This window comes from Procambarus clarkii, chromosome 8 (assembly GCF_040958095.1).
Source record: "Procambarus clarkii isolate CNS0578487 chromosome 8, FALCON_Pclarkii_2.0, whole genome shotgun sequence".
NCBI lineage: Eukaryota > Metazoa > Arthropoda > Malacostraca > Decapoda > Cambaridae > Procambarus > Procambarus clarkii.
Window position 1 is genome coordinate 4,763,276 of NC_091157.1, and position 5,000 is coordinate 4,768,275.

At 49.3% G+C, this 5,000-nt stretch overlaps 1 protein-coding gene across 1 annotated transcript in view; it reads left to right on the forward strand.

Moving 5' to 3' along the window:
• The window catches only part of LOC138359476 (S-antigen protein-like), an 18,655-nt gene that overhangs the window by 12,410 nt on the left and 1,245 nt on the right, over positions 1–5,000 (forward strand). The window lies entirely within an intron of this gene.

Genomic DNA, 5,000 nt, shown 5'->3' on the forward strand with positions numbered 1-5,000 from the left:
CTCTCTCTCTCTCTCTCTCTCTCTCTCTCTCTCTCAATCCTTCCCTCTTTTACTCCTTTTCTTCTTTCGACTTCCGCCACCTTCTTTCCTGCCCCTCCTCTTCCTCTTCCTCCCCCCCTCCTCCTGCCCCTCCACCCCCCTCCTCCTGCCCCTCCTCCCCCTCCTCCTGCCCCCTCCTCCTGCCCCTCCTCTTCCTCCTCCTGCCCCTCCTCCTCCCCCCTCCGGGACAGAGTGCCACAGGTGGCTCTCTGCACCTATCCGAAGGTTAACAGCCTTGCCACCAGACAAAACGAGTGTGGTGGTAGTTAGGGCATCCCGCCGGGCCTAAACAATCAACTCACACTACCCATAACATTATATCCTAGCTCCTAGGACACACAGAGGCGCCTAGCGGCTCTATCTACTTATATAGAGCCGCTATTATATCTAGCGGCTCTATACTGTCTTGGACCCCGGCGAGAGAAGGCAGGTTTTTGAAGGGGGTATATATGGTCCTCTTGGGTAAATTTAGGGGGTTTGGGGGTTATTTTAAGGGGGTGTGGGGGGTGGGGTGGTGGAGGAGTGTGGGCGTGCGGTGGGCGGGCGTGTGGAGGTGGCAACAGCCACGGCCAGGTGAGGACTCGACATGAGTGCCAGTGCCAGTGTCAGCCTGGCCGTGAGAGAGGGAGGCAGCGTCTCTCAGGCCCCCATTCATACACCGTGCGAGGGGATTTTTTTTTAAGTTTTTAATTTAGTTTTGGTGGTTTACCGGCGACGTGTGAAGGGTGAAGGAGCACCATGAGAGTTGGAGAGTGAGCTACGCCTTCTCCTGAGCACCTCCTGCACAGCCGCCCACCACCCACCTCCCGCTCAGCAAACATAGGAGCCGTAGCCAGTGTACTGGAGGTCGTGTAAGTGTGTAGCTAGTTCACCTCTCACCCTTGACCTTCATGCTGCTGCTGCTGCTGCTGCTGCTGCTCCTGCTGCTCCTGCTGCTGCTGCTGCTCCTGCTGCTGCTGCTGCTCCTGCTCCTGCTGCTGCTGTTGCTGCTGCTGCTGCTCCTGCTCCTGCTCCTGCTGCTGCTGCTGCTGCTCCTGCTGCTGCTGCTGCTACTGCTCCTGCTGCTGCTGCTGCTGCTCCTGCTGCTGCTGCTGCTGCTGCTGCTCCTGCTGCTGCTGCTGCTACTGCTCCTGCTGCTGCTGCTGCTGCTGCTCTCACTGGCACCCATGTCGATAGGCTCTGGCTTGGTGTTAGGCCTATATCAACTATATATATATCTATATCAACCAGGAACTATAGTTTTATCCTGGATATTGTCCAAGACTGAAGCTAACTCTTACTGTTTATATATATATATATATATATATATATATATATATATATATATATATATATATATATATATATATATATATATATTATAATTAAGAACTCTATATGACCCGGCCAGGATTCGAACCCATGCCGCTCAGGATCGTTCCTAAACGTACACAGTACTGTGACCACCTCATCGATGATAGTGGGCTATCATTGGTGACGTTCACTACCCCCCTGGGTTCCGAACAGTGATGTTCACTACCCCTGGGTTCCGAACAGTGACGTTCACTACCCCCTTGGGTTCCGAACAGTGACGTTTCACTACCCCCTTGGGTTCCGAACAGTGACGTTCACTACCCCCTGGGTTCCGAACAGTGACGTTCACTACCCCCTTGGTGTTCCGAACAGTGACGTTCACTACCCCTGGGTTCCGAACAGTGACGTTCACTACCCCCCTGGGTTCCGAACAGTGACGTTCACTACCCCCTGGGTTCCGAACAGTGACGTTCACTACCCCTGGGTTCCGAACAGTGATGTTCACTACCCCTGGGTTCCGAACAGTGACGTTCACTACCCCTGGGTTCCGAACAGTGATGTTCACTACCCCTGGGTTCCGAACAGTGACGTTCACTACCCCCTTGGTGTTCCGAACAGTGACGTTCACTACCCCTGGGTTCCGAACAGTGACGTTCACTACCCCCCTGGGTTCCGAACAGTGACGTTCACTACCCCCTGGGTTCCGAACAGTGGCGTTCACTACCCCCTGGGTTCCGAACAGTGACGTTCACTACCCCCTGGGTTCCGAACAGTGACGTTCACTACCCCCTGGGTTCCGAACAGTGGCGTTCACTACCCCCTGGGTTCCGAACAGTGACGTTCACTACCCCCTGGGTTCCGAACAGTGACGTTCACTACCCCCCTGGGTTCCGAACAGTGACGTTCACTACCCCCTGGGTTCCGAACAGTGACGTTCACTACCCCCTGGGTTCCGAACAGTGACGTTCACTACCCCCCTGGGTTCCGAACAGTGAAGTTCACTACCCCTTGGGTTCCGAACAGTGACGTTCAGGGAAATGATGTTCTCCACACCTATACACGAATTCCGCAGCTTCCCACTCTAACCTTTGACCCAAGAACGGCTTTCCACTGTAACCTTTGACCTTGAACGACTTCATGTAGCTCTAGGGGTCATCCTAGGGATCACAGGTCAACAGCGAACGTGCCAACTAGACAGGTTATCTTACACGATTTAGTTATCGAGCGACGGCTGTCTTCTTAGTCACGGTTACTGTGTCCACGACTGTGGTTACTGTGACCTTGACCGATGTTTTGAAACGTAACCTGATCTGACAAACACACCTCGCGCCCGAACGCGGACGCACGCACACACACATGTAGATATGATAGAGAGACCAGTAGGCTCAGGAATCTGTGCACCAGTTGATTGACAGTCGAGAGGCGGAACCAAAGAGCCAGAGCTCAATCCCCGCAAGCACAAATAGGTCAGTACACACACACACACACACACACACACACACACACACACACACACACACACACACACACACACACACACACAGACTAAGAAGTGATGTGGTGGAGGCTGACTCCATACACAGTTTCAAGTGTAGATATGATAGAGCCCAATAGGCTCAGGAACCTGTACATCAGTTGATTGACGGTTGAGAGGCGGGACCAAAGAGCCAGAGCTCAATCCCCGCAAGCACAACTAGGTGAGTACACACACACACAATATAGACACCGGAGCCCAGGAAATAGAGCTCAGCCATGTACAAAAATATCATACCATACTTTCCGACAGGGCCGGAAAGGAATAAATCTCGCCCTAAAACAACAGTACTTGGGGCTACTATTTGGTCGTAAGTACCAATATGTACTGTTAGCCTCCACAAAGTTCACATTTTGTACTATAGAATTCGTCCAAATGGTATTCTAGAAAATCGGGAATGTACTAAAGAACCTGACTTAACGTGTCCCGGCAGGTATAGGCCTAGTATACGCTAACTTAGGCCAAATGTGGTCAATGTATCTTCTATACTGGGAACATGTCTCATTACATTTGATTTTAACTTTTGTTTCCCTTTGAATATAAAATGTAAATTATTAAACTACGTTCGCCCAAAGAGTTCCTCTAAGTACTATCGTTTTAGGAGAATGTGTTGGATAAATCACATTTCTATATTTAAATTCAAATATTTTATTCCTAGATATTGGTACATATATAACTAGGTTAGTTTACATAAATTTACAGTAAATTATTTTCCTAAGAATGACTTGTGAAAATATCCAACACTTGTGAAAGTCTACGCGTTTGTCTCTTCACATTTCATTATCTCTACCGTATTGAACTATCAGGGGAAAGCGTCAAGCCATTATGACTATATAGCACTGGGAAGGGGCCAGGATAAGGATTTGGGATGGGACGGGCGGAGGGGGGGGGAGGAATGGTGCCCAACCACTTGGACGGTCGAGGATTGAACCCCGAACTGCACCGTATGATAAACTAATTCATGTAAACAGATATATTTTGAATATCAGAATATCAACAGAATATTTTGTTGGGAATGTGTGTGGAGGGGAGGGGGGGGGTGCCGTGAGAGGGTGTGTGTGTGTGGACGGAGAGGTTTGTGAGAGCAAGTGAGAGGGTAGAATGAGCAATCGCCAGCGAGTGGATGGGTATACTGAGTATAATTTTATAATCTTTCAGTAACGTCTAAGATATACTGAATAAGAGCTTAATTTAAGATAACTTTTAAACCTGAACGCGACATAAGAGGCCAGCAATATAGAATAATATGTATTGAATGTATATTAATACATTAACATATAAATATCAAAGTGTATTTAACATCTAGGCTTAGGTAAAGACGTGGTATAGCAATATATTGGCCAAATAACGGAACAAATTGGGCTGTACCGGCAGTTTAGGGTTGACGCAGGTACATTTAATTGCTGGGTTTCTCTGACGTCATGGCTGAACCTCAATACTGAGAACTCGGCAACACTTGCTGACGTAAGCGGGGCCCGGGAGCTAGAGCGTGGACCTCTTAGGAGGAACATCACATCTCCCAAATGGATTTCAAATGGCCGGTGCGGTATCGATTTTACCATGAGCCGGTTTTGAGAGGCGATGGCTTGGGATTGTTATGTTGAAGGTTTCTGGCCGGGCTAAGTTTAGCTGCTCGCTTGGACACCTGTTTCCTCCACCTCTGTTGAGGTGTTTGGGCATGTTCCCAGCGCGGTGGGATGAGGCACTACGGGCTCACCATAGCCCGTGCTACTTGGAACTATTTGTTCCAAGTAGCGAATCTTAAACAACAGCGCGGTGGACGACCTCCTCCACCATCTTGGCTACCGCTGCTACCTCAACCACCACCATAACCACCATTCAATAACTACCCCCCACAATCGGCACAACTATCAACGCTCTTTAACAGTCCAGTAACTCAACCTACTTCTGTAACTACTAAAACCAACTCAATTAAAGTCGTAATCACCACCACTTTAACTACCACCATCACTGTAACTACCTCCGTTCTCGTAACTACCGCAAGAACTGAAACACTCCCCCCCCCCAAACTACCACCAATCCCCAACATACCTTCAAGGCATTAAGTTCAACCCTCAATGGTACAACCCTTCAACCACCATAGCGAATAGTCTAGTCCTGCATCCTCATTGGT